We start from the raw sequence: 20,793 nt of genomic DNA, 5'->3' as shown, positions 1-20,793 counted from the left end.
AAATTTTAATCATATTCATAAGGAAAATCATGCATGTATATGTTGTTTTCAAAATTACATGGGTGCTAAATACAGGTTAGTGGACTCTTTTAGGTTTCTGGCGCATCCAAGTTTTCTCTTTAAATGAGACTCAAAATTTTCATCACAGTCCACTTTGATTAGATACCATATAAACTCAAAGCTCATTAACTAGAATCATTGGCTTCATGATGAATGTAAATTCTTACTCATGTGTATTATGGAAGAAATATAAAATAAATATTTTTTTACTTGATATTTGGAATATGATTGTGAAAAATATTTCAAATTTCTTCCATGAAAGAACCATGGGTTCATCATGTGATGGACATGGTTGACTGGCTGTTGATGTTGTATGCAGTAATATTGGCAACAAAGTTCTGATTAGAAGATAAATCAAATTCTTATCAATATTTTTACACTGATACACTAGCGTTACAGTCTACCTTTCAATTAAAAGTGATGCTCTTAATATAGATCCTCATATCTCATTATAGTCTACTTTCCTGAAAAATTTAGGTAAAATATTTTTTTATTATTTTATTTGATAAAATTAATTAAAATTTATGTAGAAAAAGTAATATTGTTTCTGTTTATATGAAAGATACATTGGGAACAATCCAAGTGTTTTGTAGGAATTAAAATACTAAACATATTTCTGATTCTAAATTAATGTTCCACGTTTAACTCATTCTAGGGGCCACAAAGTGTTTTATTCCACAAGCCATTTTTTGGCACCATGGCATGCTTAGAATGATGAGGGCAGAATTCCAAAGACGATCAGGTGACCTGATGCTGGACAAATGCAATCATCTCACCGGAGTTGTAGCGGATCCAATATATGTGATTACTCCACTTGTTGGATTCTGTGCCATGGATAACCAGACTGTCTGGCTTGGTTGTGTAGTCAATTTGAGCCGTTGGAATGATTTCCTTAGAATTAGCACAAACCATTTTAATTTTCTCCTATGAGAATGGAAGAACATTGCATGTGGTGATATCATGCTTTACTTCTATCATAATACTATTGGCATCCTCAAATTAAGAATCTGAGTGATGATGTGCACATTAGAGTCTTTGTGGCTGCTTAGCGAGATGCAATCGGAGTAGTTGCACACTCCGGCAGGGAATCTGTCAGGGTCGGCCTTTTGCTTCCTTCAGTGGCAGTAAAAAAACATCAACTTTGTGGGGCATTAAGATTGTCTACAATGTACTCATGGTACATGTAAGATTTCACATCCCATGTTTGATATAGTATTTGGATAGAAAGTCAAAAGATACAAAACATCTTAACTTTGAGAGGTAAAAAATATTGTATAAAAATGTAATGAACTTAGGAGAATGTTTTGATGTGCCCGAGGAGTGATCAAAAGTACAAATTGGAAATGATGCTACGTCTCCAACACGAGGCTATATGGGCTGATCAAGACATATCCATCCTCTTCTGGAATCCATATTTCCCACGACATATGAAAATAGAGTGAAATGGAAAAAATATCAGGCTTATTTCTGGTTGGGAATCAATGTCATCGGCAAAACAAAGGTCATACACAAACGAGTGCTTTGATAGTTTACACCTCTAGTCCAAATCACTGCTGAAAATTGCTCAACTGGATGAAAACATTGTTCCAATGGATCACTTGTTGCACAAATTGATAAAAATCTGCATATAGTCTTTGCTAGGGGTTTGTAGTTTTACACCTTCTTTGGTGACTAGCACTTAGGAGGTCAAATTCCTCCAAATGAACTGCAAAAGTTGTACAAAATATGCATGGCTTGTAGATTTATAATAGTGCTTAATCACATGCAGTCATGCACACATACATACATAAAACTTTGTCTACTTGGCCAACATCTAGGAACAAGCCCTTTATCCAATTTCTTAACTCCAATTAGCTGATCTGGGTCAATCAATGAAACAAGATCTTCATCTTCCCTTAAAAAATTGTCCTATTTTTCATTCTCTAGAACACACTAGTGCAAGACTTAAAACACATTTAGTAACACCAAAAAAACGGAACCAACCATGCAGAGTATTCAAATAATGGCATGAAAATCAATACCTTTACATCTTTTCAAAGCATGGATATCATTTTGAAAAATCCCAAATAAACTTTTTATGTGGTGGTGATGATTCAGGGTAAAAAATCTTAAGATGTCAATTAAAGTGAAAGATAATTTTATAAGTTTTGATTCTTGCAAACAGATAACTGAAAAACCAGGTTCTTGTAATATTCTTCAAGAAAATACTGCTTGTTGGTGGAGGATGTTGTTGGGTTCTAGAGGCCTAGATCTAAATGAAGACGAGGATTTCACACAGCTGAAAAAACTCATAATGGATTCCTAATGGCATTGACAAAGTCATTAAATAAAAAATCTCAGCACAGATTGGATCCATTGTTCCTTTGATCCTCGAACAAGTCGTGTGGAGCTGCTCAAGTGTGCAGTCTCTAGAATTATCCACAAAGTCCTTGGCACGTTGGATCTCCTTTGTCTCAGTGACGAGCCCCGTTCAAACTCCACCGTCATCGTTATGGTGTCCCGATTGCATTGCGAGCGGAGAAGAAGTGTTGGGACAAACGAGAAGGAGGAGGCCCCTAAACAATTTTGGATTGGGTGAATTTCATTCAGGGCCTTCCCCTATTTATACTAAGTGGGTATTTTTCATAAAATCCCCAAAACTTAAGTATATCTGTCCATCTCCAAAAGACCATTTGTGTTTGACCCTCTATGCCCATGTATCAGACTAGTTAATGGCTCTAGAGGCCCAATAACTTTTATTGGCCTTCCAAATTAATTAACTATATCATCATATAGATTAATTAATATTGGATTGATTTAACCTAATCGATCGGTCTCATCTCCAACACTTGGGATGCCAAGCTACACCTCATGCTCTAGAAAATACAAAGGAGTGTGTATCGACTCTCTCATGGAACCTGTTTGTTTACCCTGTATGTATAGTCCCTCATCCACTTTACACTCCTACGATGACTTAGGGTATGGTCAATGTCAAACCCTAATCGGTCATCCAAGTTAGTACTGATGCGTGCGGAAATCATCAGAGAACTCTTCTCCGATATTTCACTGCCTTGACTAAGGACTTCATAGAATCGTCTTCCTTGAGTTGTCACCTCACCTCTTATATGGAGGGTGGATGATCCCATGTTTATCACTCAATCATCTTCGTAAATTTCTTGATGTACCCAAACTTAAACTATTTAGAATCCCATGATTAGTGACACGTAGATCATAGTCAAAGTACAATGGTCCATCCACAAGACGTCTTTGGTGTCTCAGGTCTAAGGACCACTTACACAATTGTAACATGAATCAACTTGATTGACAGTTCAGTATAATACCATTCAGGGATTCCTATGGATCAATTCAGTGGATTCTTTTCAATAAAGAGCACCCACTATCTATACTTAGTGTCTCTACACTAATGGCTATGGGAACAGCCATACTCATCATATGAGTGAAGCTAATTAGTGATATTCTATCCGGATACATCGATGTCCTTCTCTTATATCCTTTGAATAGAAATATTTAGAGCACATGCTTAAAGACTAGTGATCTCCGTATTAGGATCTCATCATAATTCATCAAATTAGTTCATGTATTCATGGACTTTATTATAAGAATCACAAGTGCACTATAATGAATATGTTCTATTAATGAACATGGAACGAGATATGGAATGTGTGATTGGCTTTCCAGCCTCAAATACTTTCATTAGTTGTGAGGGTTGACTTGTTCAATTCTTATGTTCTAGAAGCTTCTGAAATTCTAGACTCCTCTAGAATCTTCTAGATCCTTCAAGATTCTTCTAGGTTCTTTTAGAATCTTATGGAGATCTCTATACTGTTCTAAAAGCTAATGGATTCTACTAGAAGCTTATGGGCCTTTCTAGAAGTTATACAAAGTTGTGGAAATCTTCGAGAAAGGGAGGTCTCTAGAAGCTTCCAAGGAGCTCTATAAAATGAGATGTTTGCCACATTTTGAAGGGGAATTCTGAGGGAGTTCTACAAGGAATTCTTAAGAGCATCCTATGAGTAATCTTGGAGGATTCAAGATAAGCTAATTGTAGAGTTGGAGAAGAGTTGGGAACAACATACAAAGAGGCTTTTGGTGAGGAGACACCTAGTATGTAAATTCTTGTTGGTTAGTCCCTATGTTGAACTTGTTTTTTTAATCCTTTTGTACTTGCTGTTTTGGAGCTCTATCACAAACATTTATCATCACATTTTAAAAGAAGTTCTTTTCTCCGGTCATTGTGGGTTTTTGTGTACTCTCATCCCTCTACTCTTGGAGGATTCTTGTGCTTAGTTGGATACATATTTTAGGCTCCAAGAAGTTAAGAACTTGAACAGAGGTGGCAACCAAATTAACCAAGGACATGAGAAACATTATGACAAGAATCAAGAAAGCAAGGTATTGAAGAAGAGTATCCAGAAATTCGCCAAGTCAGCAGTAGTGCTGTCCAATAGGACTTAAATTAAAAGATTAGCTGGTAAGAAAGTTACACTTACCCTATACTCGTTAAGAGAATTAATGGCTAGGATCAAATCTAGGATTAAATTTACATCGGATCAACTATAGTAGGTCAGGATGAAATTGTAGATAGGTAAACATATAGACAATCAGGATTAGATCAAGACTAGCTCTTACAAGCAGTTATAATGGCTATGACTAAACTTGGATAGGTAACATATAGATGGTCAGGATTAAATCAAGACCAGCCATTATATGCAGTTATAATGGCTAGGATTAAAATAGAGCATCTAGCTATAATTACAGATAATATAGAGTACTATAAATACCAACCGTGTGTTAACGTCTGATTAATGGAATACAACAATCTTAATGCATTGTCTCGACATCCCTCTTCCTTCCTCTCTCTTCTCCCTTCTTCCTTCTCTCTCCTTCTATTCTCTATTATTTCTTGTTCTTGTTTGGCATTACTGCATGGAAGAATATTTATGAGATGCATCTTTATGAGACTAGAGACAAGAAAACCCAACCCTCCACAGTATGGGTTGACTGTTTTGATCCATCCGAATGAGATTCAATCCGAATGCATCTAATATATTGGTCAAATAAGGTTTTCGGAAGAGTTTGATCTAGATTTTTTATCAAATAAATTTGAAAATTTGAAATCAATTAAACTTTATTCTAAGTTTTTGTATGAAAACAAACAAAACGCAAAAAGGTGAATTCCAACTCTCTCTCTTGATTGCTCTCTCTCTCTCTCTCGATTGCTCTCTTTCTCTCTGGATTGCTCTCTCTCTCTCTTGATTGCTCTCTCTCTCTATCTATCTCTCTCTGTCTCTCTCTCTCCTCTCTCTCTCTTGATTGCTCTCTCTCTATCTATCTCTCTCTGTCTCTCTCTCTCCTCTCTCTCTCCTGTTCTCTCCCCTCTGGCTCTCTCTCTCTCTCTTGATTGCTCTCTCTCTATCTATCTCTCTCTATCTCTCTCTCCTCTCCCTCTCTCTCCTCTCTCTCCCGTTCTCTCCCCTCTGGCTCTCTCTCTCTTGATTGCTCTCTCTCTATCTATCTCTCTCTTCTCTCTCTCATTCTCTCCCCTCTAGCTCTCTCTCCCCTCTGGCTCTCTCTCTCTCTCTCTTTCTCTCCCCTCTGGCTCTCTCTCACTCATTCTCTCTCGTTCTCTCCCCTCTAGCTCTCTCTCTCTCATTCTCTCTCCACCTCCAGCTCTCTCTCTCTCTCTTTCTCTCTCCCCCTCTATCTCTCACTCTCTGCCCCTCTAGCTCTCTCTCTCTCATTCTTTCTTTCTTCTTGGATCTCTCTCTCATTCTCTATGGCTCTTTATCTCTCTCACTCTCTGACGCAGCCTTAGTACATAGATGGCGTAGGAACAGGACTTGAATCCACAAGCCTTGCTCTACTTGAAGGAACTATCCTCTCCAACCCTTGAATCCACAAGGGGTTGTACTTGAATCCACAAGCACACAAGCACTCTCTAACAAAGAGAACACTCAGAGGGGAGAAACAACAGTTTCAACAAGAGAATAGATTTCAATCATCCTCATTCAGGGTACATGGGGGCCTTATATAGGCCACAAGAAGGGCAGGGTCATCCATAATGACTTTACCCATGACAATACAAGTCAAAACATTGAGAAAAACAAATCTGACAAGCTAAAAAAGAGGATAAGCAGCCTGATAGGCCTGAGCAGAGATATCCTGCAGATTCTGGGACCTGTAGAAGCTGACAGGAGATATTTGTGTGGCTCAAGAATATCATGATGGGACAAAACAGAAGATATGCAGATCTGACAAGTTAGAGCAGAGATCCTGGAAGAAGAAGAATCTGGCAGAGGATTCTGTCAGAAGATGTTGTCAGAGAAAATCCTGTCAGAAGTTCTTGTTAGAGAAAATCCTGTCAAAAGATCTTGTCAGAGAAAATCTTGTCAGAAGATATTTTCAGAGAAAATCCTGTCAGAAGATCTTGTTAGAGAAAATCCTATCAGAGGATTTTGAGGGGCTCTAGGTATATTTCTGCAGATCATGTCAGTTCTAGAAGAATCTCCTTCTTGGGCCAAAACTTGCTAATGGGCCTCAAAAAATGGGCTTCTGGGCTCCATCACTCTCTCTCTTCTCCTCTGGTGCTCTCTCTATCTCTCTCTCATTCTCTCCCCCTCTGGCGCTCTCTCTCTTGCTCTTGTTCTCTCCCCCTCTAGCGCTCTCTCTCTCTCGCTCTCGTTCTCTCTCCCCCTCTGAATCTCTCTCTTGTTCTCTATCCCTAGTTGTCATGCGGTCAAATCCCAAAGCTAGGAAAAATGCTCGACCAGAACTTTGAGCAGCCTTACTTTATTACAGCAGAAGTCTTGGTAATATCTTAAGATTGCTTAGAAGGGGTTCGAAGAGAATGTAAGGACATAGCCTCGTACAGGAATAGGGTCATTGCGTTATATATCAAAGAGGTGACATTGTAGTCATGGACATTACATGGGGGAAGATGAGTGAAGTTACCGAAGTATCAAAATGAGGCGGTGTGCGCCTTGGTAGTGTCGCTCCTGCACCTTTGAGGCTCGCCGCACAGTGTGCGCCCACTGCTCCACTGTTATACGTGTGCCCGGGTCAGGCGCCATGTGCCCAGGGTAATGGCGCCCAGCCATCTGCCGACTCATCCCAGCCTTGACGCTCCTCACGCCACCAGCACCCACGCTGATACCTATCCTACATGGTCCGAGCGACGTCACCATGTTCGGCGCCATAAACTGGGTGTAGAATGCCCAGCACTACCCGCAGGGTGCCAAGTGCCTGCAACCGTCTCGGCGCTTTCTGTTGACCAATGCCTTAGTATCCTCACAAAATGTCTCCCGCCCCGCGCGCCGCACACCCAGCACGCAGCACGCACGCGCCCAGCCACACAGTCCTCCCACACAACTCTGTGCACAGTGCCACGGTGCTGCCACCTAACCTGCATGTCCCTGCCACGCGTGCAGTACGATGCGCGCATGTGCGCGCTCTCGGCTGCCCGTGTGCCAAGCACACATGGGTCTCCCCTGATCCGCCACACTTGAGCGCTGACAAGCACACGCACCGCACCATAAGGGCGATGGCTTTAAAGATCAGGACGGGCATCATTAACTACAGTGCATTTTGTAGTGTCATACTTAATGACTCAGTCTCCAATCATGAGTCCAATACGCAAGCATGTCCCCCCAATTAGCACGCAGGACTCGGTGCAGGAATGTCCCATACTTTGGGACCATACACTGGGCTTTACATGGGTACTAGCCAAATATCCAAACAAAGTTCGTATTGGGAAAATATGCATATAGATAGTTATTAGTAGGATAGAAGTATGCATATTATTCTAAATTCCTTCATAATGCATATTGGATATAAGATATCAATTATGAAATTTTGAACAAAACCCTGATTATGCATATTATTCTAAATTCCTTCATAATGCATATTGGATATAAGATATCAATTATGAAATTTTGAATCAAAACCCTTAACGATAGCGTGTTCCAATATCCAGTTTGGTATTCGTGTTCAGATTGGTCGCACCCTACTTGAACAAAATACATCCGACTGCCACTCATCGCAGATATTACACGACAGATGCAAATAATGACAGATAAAAACAAAAATATTTTAAATTAATACATCTACCGTAAATACCACACAGAATTTTTATGAATGACAGAACTTGCAGACGGCTTTGCCCTCCTCTCCCGCTGGCCCCGTGGAAGATACCTCACTTCTGACTTTCTGAAGGTGCTTGGAACTTCAGCAGCCTTGAAAATTGGCTTTAGCTTAGACCTTTCTTTTCTTTGGTGACGCATGTCGCAGGCACTGCCCGCTTGGCCGGGGTTTGTCCGATAATTAAACAATTCGAACAGTTGCTGAAAGCGACCTTGGGACTGCTCTGTAGAATTCCCATGAAATTGTGTCATCTGGATTTGTGTAATAAAAAGGAGAACAAGACTCCTCTTGATTGACTGGTAACCACTTGGAGAAGAAGTCTCAGGACAGATGGGAGTTAAATCTTATCCTGCGATAAAGATGATAAATAAATAATACGTAGAGCGTGGACATCACGTCTGACGATTGTTATCCAAATAGAAATTTCAGACTATGTTTTATTCCCATCCCACTGGTTCCCATGAAGATGCCTCGCTTCTGACTTTGTGAAGTTTCCCTGCAGCTTCGGCAAAGACAGAAATTTGATTTTTGTAATTTACTTACTTTTTTCTTTGGTGATAAATCTCATACGCCTTTGGATCTTGACTGAGCCTTTCCGAAAAAAATAATAGCATTTTCTTCACGATGTCTCTTGGATTTCTCCTTCCTGTCTCACACTTTTCAACGCCACTGATATTCTACTTGTTTTTCTCTCAATTATTGATGCCCATCTATCCAGAAAATGTAACAGCTTCTGCCCGGACATTCAATGTACCAAGTGGCCTTATCTTTTCATTTCTTTGTCTCTCTTGTTCTCTCGTCGACTCTCTCTATCGGTCTCTTTCTCTCTCTCTCTCCCTTCCGCTTCATTTTTCTATCTTCTTCTGTCACATGCGGGGTCTGTCACATACGGAGTCCGTCACCTACTACGTACTAGCGCATATTCCCTTGCACCGTTGATATTTTAAAAATGGTGCACGGTCCTGTGCTCTTCCTATAAAAGGAAACCACTGCGCGATCCGTTGTACCAAGATATATAGCGTAGACATAACAGAACAAGATGGGTCTGAGTCGTCTGCTTCTGGTACTCGGCCTTGTAATCTCAGGGCATCTCGTCTCCATGTCTTCCGCCGCTGCTCCTGCACCGAAAATGCCTCCAGGTGAGAGATACTCTCTTTCTTCGCTCTTCCGCGAGTCGTCCACCGTGCAGTTCGTTTTCTTCGTGCGTCTATATTTGCCTCTATAGATTTGTGTGTGTTTGTTTGGAGGTTGGACGTATGGATCTCTCGCTCATCATGACATTTCTCTTCGAAAGGTGCAAAGCCCGTCGCAGAGTGGAGGACCAATGACTTCACGCCTAGCACCGCAGCTTACCAACTCTGCTGCAAACGATGCTGCCTGTTTATCAACGGCAGGTGCTTCAGTTGCTGTACTCGTCCCGTCGTTCTTCCATACGGAAGCTGCTGCACATCCTGCTGCCTCCGCGTCTCGGGCTTCTGTCTACGCTGCTGCTGAGAAGGCGGGCACAATAAGGATAGAGGGCAGTGCTCGTGGTGTAATAAACTATCCTGAAGTATTTTTAAGAAAAGAGGTACCGCTCAAGCCGCCGGCTAATAAAGAAGCCTTCTGCCTGTTACAAGTAGGTCCGAAAATGTACTTTGTGTTCGTGCATCTTGTGCTCAATGTGGCGTCACAAATGTTTTTGCGACGTCCATAGCCCACTTTACATAATAAATGATGTTCCTGATTCTAGTGTGCCAGATGTTTTTCCTGATGATCAAGGATGTGTTGTATGTGCCTTGAACAATGCTTTTTGAGCCGCTTTTTTTCCTGATTGATATCATTTGAAAGTCGGAGGGTGGTCTTAATAATAATCTTTCTTATTCTGAGGATGATCATTCCTATTGTCAAACTTTTGAGATTTTTTTTCTCATCCCAGGATCATCCCATCTGAGATTTTATCCAACTCATTCTACATCCTGGAGCAAACTATCATGGGTTCAAGAGTTCAAGAGTTCAAGAGTTCAAGAGTTCAAGAGTTCAAGAGTTCAAGAGTTCAAGAGTTCAAGAGTTCCCCTCGCAGTCCCACAGAATGGTTTCTCCACATCTTGAGTGGGATCATACTCATCTTGTTCTGCATCTCGAGATGTTGGGACGCAATAATTGTTTCACCTACGAGGAAGACAATTATGGTCGTTTCTCATATAGGGGCCTGGGTTGGACATAATTTCATCCCAATGATAAACAAAATCAACCTATCACTGACTGTTAACCTTAGTAACTTACATTGATGGGAAAAATGAACATTGAAAATCAGTGGAAACAAGTAATCAATCTGGTGCCTCGATCCACATGAAACTGCAAAATTTTGAAAAATTCAAGTAATCGTCGCCTACCAAAATGTTTTTTGAAGACTTGTGAATGTAATCGTATTCATTTACATAATTGCAAGAATTTAGGTTAGGGCAATTACAAAGCTCTGGACATTGGAAGTACAGGTCGTCCCAGATCTTCAGAGATGGTTGAATCACTATTCCTTGAATAGAAAATTATTTTAACAATTTCTATTAAAAATTAATCATAATAAAGTTTCCTAGTTTCCTAGAAAATTATGTTCTTCATGATTCTCTCATATCGAACACTTGGTGGAACCTTTTCTTAATTATGGCTCATAAGTTCCAAAAAAATCAAATATCTTCCATGAAAAATAACAGCTATTTATGTTCTTATATTGAGTACAATGTGACCTGGAATTTCTAAAGATGATTTAAAACTCTAAAAGACCAGTGAGTAAATTTAAACAAAATTGACCAGAGAAGGGTATTTGTTTTGAAGCATTACAACCAGATATAGGGTAGAAGTACAACTATATATGATGTGCCTTTAGCATGAATGCTTGATTTATATTAATATATTTATTGATCATTTTTTGAAGTCCGCTTTTCATAAACTGTCTAACTTCTTCTCTAACTTTTAGATCTCATCTATATGAATTATATTTCTGAAAATTTCTCATGATTAAATTTTATTAAGTATCAGAAATATTTGGAATATTGATCTTACGAATATCTATGGTTTCTAAATATAAAAACTCAAATTTATAACTGAATCCCTAAACGATTTAATCCCTGGTTTCATCTTATCTCTGATATTGGTTTTGTAATATCATTTTCTTCTGATTATCATTTCACAATTTGACATTGACATATTAGCATCCTCTAGTTTTTCTTCAGATATTTATTTTAACATCTGGTGTCTTTTTCCTTATTTTCTGACATATGATTGCTATATTTTATTTTCAGAGCATTGGAAATCATCTTGTTGATTTCTCAGAGTTACAATGTTTATATTACTCTAAATCACAAGGTTTTTCAGCTTCAAAGGTATAAAAATTACTTGAATACTTGAGTCTTGCTCTCCTGAATCTTACTTTAAATCTTAATACTTTTCTCAAACTTTAAATCATATTCAGATTATTCCATCCAATTTTATTTTTATATTTTAGGAATCATTGAGATATTTTTTCTGTACTTTGGTTCTGTGGCTTAACAAACTGAGCTGGTTATTGTAATCAGTGAAAAAATATCTGTTTTATATCCTTGAAAATTATCTAGAGTTTTGGATAAATATTTCCAATCTCCTAGTCGTATTAACATCGGCTCAGTGTGTGGATCTCAAGTAATAGTCTTTTTGTTATTGGTTATTACTTATTTGATTTATTCATCGTGTCTAAATATTAATTTTCGATATACATGTTTAGTTTTTTTGAAATCGCTCCTCTTGGTATACTGAATTCAAAATACACTTTTATCATATAGCTATTTTTTTAAGCAAATCATGTAGCTAGTACACATACCAAAATATGATATAGATGGAAGTCCAATGATCATGTTTTGAAAATAAAAATCCATTTTGGGTATCTGATTTTATAATTTATTATCATCAATTATATTGAATATTTTCTGAAATAAAATATTTTTTAAAACACATTTAGAGAAACCATGAATTTATAGTGGTAACATATTTTAGTTTATTCTATCGCGAGTCTAATTTGGTTCCCAAAATCCTGATTTTGCTGATAACAGCTTTTGAGATAAAGTTGAAATTTGATTCTTAAATTTAATATTAAATTTTCTCATTGAAATTTTCTATGTAATGCAGTTTCATAATCCAATCGGAGATCATTAAATTTATTTTTTACTTAACTGAGATAATTTTCATACTTCATGTAAAATGTAAAGTAACCATGATGAATATGTGAGTAGTAACTATATCGCCATAGAAACTTGACTGAATCACCTTAGAAATAGAAAATATAAAACTTTACTTGTGATTTAATAATTTAATACCAACATATTAGTACATGTCATAATATCTTAAAATATTTATTTTAGTAATATCAACAGATTCATCTCTGTAATCTCATATCGAGAAATTTCTGAATTTGAATAGATTGACTTGAGATTATCATAAGTTATACGTACATTAATTAATGATTTGATTTCTTTGGTTAAGTGGTATTTTGATCATAAATGGAAATAGATACTGAGAAGGAAGGGTTTGTTTAACTATTGAAGGAGGCCGATTTTAAGAAGAGAGAGTGGGTGTTTTGGCAATGTCATCAACATGTTTTGTGAGCACAGTTACTCATGTCATCACTTCTCCTATTATCATTTTTTGTAACATAATTTATGGGTTTGATGGTGGATGGTGGACGTATGAATGTAATGCAAGCATATTAAACTCAGTCACGGTGATATTGTTGTCCTTTTACATTGTATAGATGAAGTGAAAAGTATTTCTCTCAAAAACATCTCTCTTGTCTATGGTACCTTTTTAAATTTAGAGTGTACAGTTCTAATTATTCAGGCACCCTAAATGTATTTTGTTTGATTTGGCATGTCAAACTTGTTACATAGGTTAACATATCCTTATTTTCTTGTGAGAGTGTATCGCACTAAATATCGTTCTGACCAATCAACTGACACTCCAAGTTAAGGATGTAGCTTCCTCAACCCTCTAATTAATTGATGTAACCTCACCATTGCTTAGTGAATATTCACTATAAACCAGCACATCTTCACCATCATCCTCATCATCGTTTCTCACTGGCGCCTCAAGTTACAAATACTCTTCAAGTTGAGTATATGGGCAATAAAAGGTATGTGACCATCCATACTTAAGTGAGGATTCACATTGCATAATTATAGTGCAAATAAAATCCAACATATTTTTGTCTTGAATGCACTTGTCATTTTAATTTCATATCACTTCTTTGATGAGTAATTTGAATGTATTAAAATGGTAAGAAGAGTAACTATAAATCCAACCTTTGACTTGGGTTTGAATTCACTCGTAACCTCTAGCCCTATCCTTGCCATGTTCTGACCACTATTTGGTATGTTGACTTGCAGAATGCCATGAATTGGTGTCTAAAACTTTCATTTCATTATCCACCCAAAGAATTCTGATGTATTATAGGTTCCACAAGAGAGAAACCTTTGCATTAAAATATTCTCCATGTCTCTTTATAACTTCCTTAAATTTGACTTCACTACATGGGCACATGGACATATGTTACTACCAAGGTGTCATAGCTCTATAATCCTCTTAAGGACTTCTTCGTGATAAGCTCCTCAGAAAGTTATTAACACATATAAACAAAAAAGCATGTACTTTCATAAATCTGTTTGACTAGGAAATAACAGTCTCACTTCTTTGTATTTTTCCAGTCCAACCCAGTGGTAGGTAGAATTTCGGTTGATCCTTGTCTTGATTCTAGAGTAGTCTGGTCGCACCAGTTAATCCTACAATCAAACTCAAGGTCTGACGATTTAAGATCTGACAATGCATAGATAGTGAAGCTAATAATGACTTGGACTCATGCCCTTCTCCTCTAATAGTTTAACATGAATAGATATGTGTCATGTTTTCTTCACCTCCAAAAAACCCTAAATCATATTATATTCAGGTCATATTTTCCTTTTGGGGATCCTCATATAATAACCACAACACAAATGTCTTTCTACACTATAAAGTTTCTTGTTACCGAGATACTCTCTCTCTCTCTCTCTCTCTCTCTCTCTCTCTCTCTCTCTCTCTCTCTCTCTCTCTCTCTCTCTCTCTCTCTCTCTCTCTCTCTCTCTCTCTCTCTCTCTCTCTCTCTCTCTCTCTCTCTCTCTCTCTCTCTCTATCTCTCTCTCTCTCTCTCTCTCTCTCTCTCTCTCTCTCTCTCTCTCTCTCTCTCTCTCTCTCTCTCTCTCTCTCTCTCTCTCTCTCTCTCTCTCTCTCTCTCTCTCTCTCTCTCTCTCTCTCTCTATGTCTTTCTGTCTGTCAGTCTCTCTCTCTCTCCCTCTCTCTCTCTCTGTGTCTTTCTGTCTGTCAGTCTCTCTCTCCCTCTCTCTTTCTCTCAATCACCCTCTCCCTCTCTCTCTCCCTCTCTCCGTCTATCCCTCTCTCTCTCTCTCGATCACTCCCTCTTCCTCTTAAGAACATTTTATGGCAAAGAAACGTCCGTTCCTATAAATACTCATATATATCCTTCGCAAAGGAGTGCGGAATAACATTTGGTTCCATTACTTTTCTATTTACTCTTTCTCTTGCACCATCTTCGTTGATTTCTCAACATGGTATCAGAGAACACTCTGTCAGATTCTAAAGGATCCTCTGATGAAGGAATCTTTCAACGGCAAAGGGGACGCATGCGATCACCCGATAGAGCCACGCATGTCCCTCTTGTTGGAATCAAGCTCACGCGAAACAACTACCCTCTGTGGATGTGCTGTGTGAGAGCCACTATGGGAGCTCAAGGGCTAGGTAAACATCTTACCCATGAACAGCCTATTTCTGCTCCAATGATAACAGATCCGGAGAATCCATGGTGGAAGACGGACGTGGTAGTAATCGAGTATGATGTCGTCTATGAGCGATGAAGTTCCCCCAATCGTACAAAGTAAAATGACCGCTTTAAAAGTATGGAGAATCTTCAAAATTGAGCTCTGCTCCAGTTCAGAATCAAGAATCATGGAGCTAACGAATAAACGACACAATATTCAACAAGGTACGCAAACCATTGATGTGTTTGTTCAAGAAATACACAGTGTCAGCAACGCAATTGGCTAAGTCAATGAAACAGTCCATGAACTTACTTTGAAGTTTACTCTGCTTTGGGGACTTGGACCAAAATACCAAGCCTTCCGAACCACTGTAAACACTCACATGAGTGCTCACTCCTTTGATTCCATTGTGGCTATGTTACGATCGGAAGAAAATATGCTAACCTTTGGTAGTGTAGCACAAAGTGAAGAAGAACCTCCTCTAGAAGCCAATCAAGCTCATACAGATCAACAATCCATCAGAGGACATGGAAACTGCGGATGTGGAAATCACGGTTGTGACTCCGTTCAATCAACAAGAACAGGCCCCTGATGCCAAATTTGCGGAAAGATTAGACATCGGACCGATGTATGTTACGACAGATTTGTTCCACTTACTATACGCAATGCCTCACCATCACCAAACGTTTAGGCACCTCAGAATCAAGTTCAAGTATACTACCTCACTCCAGAACCACCATCGACACCGTCTACAAGGGCGCAGACACACTGGTATCCAGACAGTGGAGCAGCTCATCATGTCACCACGGATCCACAAGTCATAAATCAAGCTACACCTTACCATGGCTTAGAAACACTACACATTGGCGATGGATCATTTTTGTCCATCCACACAACTGGAAATTCCTCTCTTCCGATTCAAGTTTATCCAATTCATCTTCAAAATATTTTACATGTTCTTAAGATCACTAAAAATACTTTATCTGTTCGTCAACTTACAATTGACAATAATGTCTTTTTCAAATTCCATCCACAAAATTGCTTTGTCAAGGATACACGGACAGGGGCAACACTACTCAAGGGTGAAATCCAGAACGGACTGTACCACCTGGTTTTCAAAGCATCTCCACCACCTTTTGTCATGCAAGCGACTGCAGAACTTTGGTATCAACGGCATAGTCACCCTGCTCTTAATATTTTGAAAAACATCATCTCTCGTTTTTTATTTTCCTTTAACTTCTATTCCACGACCACATGTGTGTGAACCATGTGCCATGTCTAAGGCAAAACAACTATCTTATACCACCTCTAATCATACGTACTCTACTCCTTTTCAACTCTTTCATTCCGACCTTTGGGGTCCTGCCCCATTATCTCATTAGAGATTTTCGTACTATGTTACCTTTATTGATGCGTTCAGTCGATACACTTGGTTATATCCTCTTAAAAAAAGTGATCTCCTAGATGTATTTCTTACTTTTAAATGCTCTGTGGAGAGACAATTTCATTACAAAATCAAGGCTTTTTAATCGGATCGGGGGGGGGGGGAGAATATTGTTCGCTACATCACCTACTTCATAAGCAAGGCATTCAACATCGAGTCTCTTGCCCCCATGCTCATCAACAAAATGGTGTTTCTAAAGCAAGCATCTTCATATCATTGAAACCGTGCTTTCTCTAATGCATCATGCAGATGTTCCTCAATGGTTTTGGAATGAGGCAACAGCTACAACCACATATTTGATCAATCAAATCATCTTCTAATGGCGTAGCTGAACTTGAAGTCTCCGTTTGAGATACTTCGACCTCATTCTCCAAATTACAATTTCCTTGAAAAATTTGGTTGTCTATGTTGCCCAAATTTAAGGCCACATGCTGTCTCATAACTGGGTTCTTGGTCTGAGCAATGTGTCTTCCTTGGGTACAGTTCTCACCACCTCTAGAGATGTACTCCTTGAGGTTGTCTAGTTATCTCTAGAGATGTGGTCTTTGATGAAAATGTATATCTATTCCTGCTCAAAGAAAAAATTACACCAACTATAGGAAATCAAACTCCTACATAAAAACCAATGTCTCTCATACAGCCTAACCCAATTGATATCAATCCTCTACGCCAATATCCATCAACCAACCTACCTGATAATGAATCTCCTTTACAAAACTTTGATCTCTTGCAAAAACTCCAAATACACTTCCTACACCACAAACAACCCCAACTGATACCTCGCCAACAGCTGGACCCGTAACCCCTGGCTCCAGCTCCCCTCCTCCGAAATATATTAAAAACATCTCTGAATTGTATCATACATCTACAAAACATCCCTTTCCAGTATGTCTTACTTCACAAACTCACCCTCTAGAACCTATGACAGTAGATTGGACTCCAAGACCCTGTATGGCAAAAACCATGACTAAAGAATACTCGGCTCTCATAAGGAATCACACATGGGATCTAGTTCCCTATCCATTCAACACAAAATTAGTTGGATGCAAATGGGTTTTTCATATGAAATTAAAATCAAATGGCTCCTATGATCGGTGCAAGGCTTGACTGGTAGCTCAAGGCTACAGTCAAGCTCCAGTTATAGCCTATCATGAAACTTTTAATCATGTTCTTAAAATGACTTCTCTTCGCACTCTCCTCTCTCGTGCTGCAAGCAATAAATGGCATATTCATCAACTCGATATATCAAATGCTTTCCTTCACGGAAATCTATCTAAAATTATTTATATGCATCAACCACCAGGTTTTATTCATCATCATGGTTTAAAACAGGCACCGTGTGCCTGGTTTCAAAAATAGAGCCAATTCTTCACTAGTAACAATTTTACTGGGTCACATAGTGATCCTTCATTATTTTTTCAATTTAACAATAAAATACCACAATATGTTCTTGTTTATGTTGATGATATATTAATCTTAAGTCCTAGTTCAGATAGTATTTCTCACACCATTTCACAGTTTAGCAAACAGTTTGTCGTTCAAGATCTTAGACCAGCCACAAGCTTTCTCGGCATTCAACTTCAATGCAATCAGGTCGGTCTTTCTCTCTCTCAGGAACCATATGTCATCAAAGTTCTTCAATTGGCTAAAATCACTGAGTGCAAGCCACTCCTACTCCTTTCTCAGCTACAAGTTCCCATCAACGGGACACAAAAAGTCACTCTAATAACGACGGTACTCTTTACCGGAAAAAGTCACTCTAATAACGCTCACTCGCCCTGATATTGCATTTTCTGTCAATAAAGCATGTCCATTCATGCATGATCGTCAATCATGTCATTGGAAACAGCTTAAGCATCTTCTTCATTATCTAAAAGGAACTTTCAATTTTTCATTACAGTTCTATAGTAACTCACCACACATTCTTCACATCTTTAGTGATGCAGACTGGGCTGGCGATCCTCTAGATTGTAAGTCCACTGGTGGTTATTTAATTTATCTTGGTCACAATCTTATTAGCTAGGCATCTAAGTAGCAGAAAACCGTAGCTTACTCCAGCACAAAATCAGAATACAAGACTATTGCTAATGCTACTGATGAACTCATCCGGTTAAAATCTCTTTTTAAAGAACTACAAATTAAGTTAATTTCTTTTTCCGTACTATGGTGTGACAATATTGGTGCTACCTATTTAAGTAAAAAATCATTTTTTTCATGCTCGCACTAAACATATTGAAATTGATTATCATTTTGTTAGAGATCATGTCTCTCACGAATTGATGTAGGTCTCCTATATCTCCACACGAATTGATGTAGCCGCTTCCTCGTGCTCGGTTGTCGTCTGCGTTCCAAAACTCAACCTTCAATCAGGCATGAGTTTGCGCGGGGCTGTTAAGGAGAAGCGTCAGAAGACTAAGTCGGAAGCTGTACCGCCTGAACCGAAGCATTGCGCACCATAAGTTAGTCATGATTACCCATCATGATTAACTTATCGCCGGATTTCATTTGAATCTCTTAAGAACATTTTATGGTGAAGGAATATCCGTTCCTATAAATACTCATGTATATCCTTCGCAAAAGAGTGTGGAATAACATTTGTTTCCATTACTTTTCTATTTACTCTTTCTCTTCCACCATCTTCGTTGATTTCTCAACAGAGAGGGAGAGGAAGAGGGATTAATCGATCGAGAGAGATAGGAAGAGGGAGCGATCAAGAGAGCGAGATAGGGAGGCGAAGAAATATTTCTGTCAGAAAAACGTCATCAGTTTTTCATCCATTCGTTATTTCCGTCATCTGTCATGAATGGCAGATGACAAATGACAGATGACTAAAAGCTCTCCGTTTATTCATCCCTCCGTCTCTCCAGACGATGACGGATGAGGTTTTTTGAACAAACATTCATATAGCTCTACTTCTAAGGTTTGGACTGATGTTCACCTGAAATTCAGTGTCAAATGAAATATTAATTCAAAGCAATGTTAATAATATTATAGAATATCAGGTCAATTATTTTATATAAACTCAAAATACTGAATTCAAATGAGAGATTAAATCAATATATGAATATAAATGACACGATTCCTAATCCAATGGACTTTTCTTAACATTAAAAAAATTGAAATCAATTAAAAATAAAACTTGATCTAAGTATTCTCCACAAGTCTATATCACCAAGCTTGTTATCTCCTGGCCAACATTATCTCATCTAATTGTTTATCTTCCTCCGTTCAGGCCTTGCTCGTCTTGATTCAGTCTCCCTTCCTAATACATTGTATGAGGCTTTGGCTCTCCCTCAAAGGCACATTTCCATGGAGGAGGAAATTCAGGCACTTGATAAGAATTTCACCAAGGATCTCGTCCTTTTCACTTTGGTAAACATCAAGTGGGATGTCACTGGATCTATATTATTAAATAAAACTCGGATGGCTGTCTTTTACTGTTTAAATCTCATTTGATTTCCAAGGGCTATATGTTGCAATTTGGGGGATATCATATACCCTCTCGTTAGCCCTGCATTATCTCAATCATCAGCTTTATCTCACATTCTATGTCCACCCTTAACTATATTTACATCTACATAAAAACATATACAACTTGACTTAGTGTCAACTATGTGCCATCGAATCACTTTAATTTCTTAACCAAGATTCATATTTCAAAGCAAATAGAGGTTCCAAGGAATTTTAATTCACCAACCAATCTCAGTTCAGTCCCAAAGAAATACAAATGGTATGAACACATCAAATATATCAGATCAAACATTTATATTAATCACGCACTCTTTTTGTTTTATTTATTATTTCCTTCTCAGTTCAAGCTAATCTTAGTCTCTGATCTCTATTTACCTCACTAATGTCTCAAATTATAAGATATCATATTTACCATATTAAAAGATATTAATCTAGTTAAATTATCACTTGATCTTTATTCAACAATCATTTAAAATGTCATTTTTGTCTGTGCTTTCTATTTCATTCAATTATAAATATAAATATTAAATTAATTCCAAAATCGACAAATAAGGACATTACAATACCTCAATATACATTGTCTTTTTTTTCTCCATTTCTGTCTCTTTCTCTTTAAATCTTCAATTGATATTCATTTTCTTCAATATCAGACAAAACACATTTTTGAAGAACTCAAAACCTTCAGTAAATTAAATAATAATTATATTACCCTATATTGGTATATCCTTTATTATTTTCTCTATCTATTTGTATTCATAATCTTAATTTTGTATACTTATTTAGTACAGTCTTCATCAGGGTCACATTGTCAAGTTAATCCTCAATAAACAAAGCAACAATATTGAAAATTTATTTTCTCTCCCT

The 20,793-nt window shown here is 38.1% G+C and overlaps 1 long non-coding RNA gene across 1 annotated transcript; it reads left to right on the top strand.

Annotated features, from left to right (window-relative positions):
- The first annotated feature begins 8,971 nt into the window (after nucleotides 1-8,971).
- Nucleotides 8,972-9,938, top strand: LOC144706125 (uncharacterized). Its single transcript, XR_013582177.1, has 2 exons — nucleotides 8,972-9,338; nucleotides 9,494-9,938. It is a non-coding gene; the product is annotated as an uncharacterized LOC144706125 (long non-coding RNA).
- The last annotated feature ends 10,855 nt before the right edge of the window (nucleotides 9,939-20,793 follow it).

Source organism: Wolffia australiana, chromosome 7 (genome assembly GCF_029677425.1).
Source record: "Wolffia australiana isolate 7733 chromosome 7, ASM2967742v1".
NCBI classification, from domain to species: Eukaryota; Viridiplantae; Streptophyta; class Magnoliopsida; order Alismatales; family Araceae; genus Wolffia; species Wolffia australiana.
This window is presented reverse-complemented; position numbering and strand designations above follow the sequence as displayed.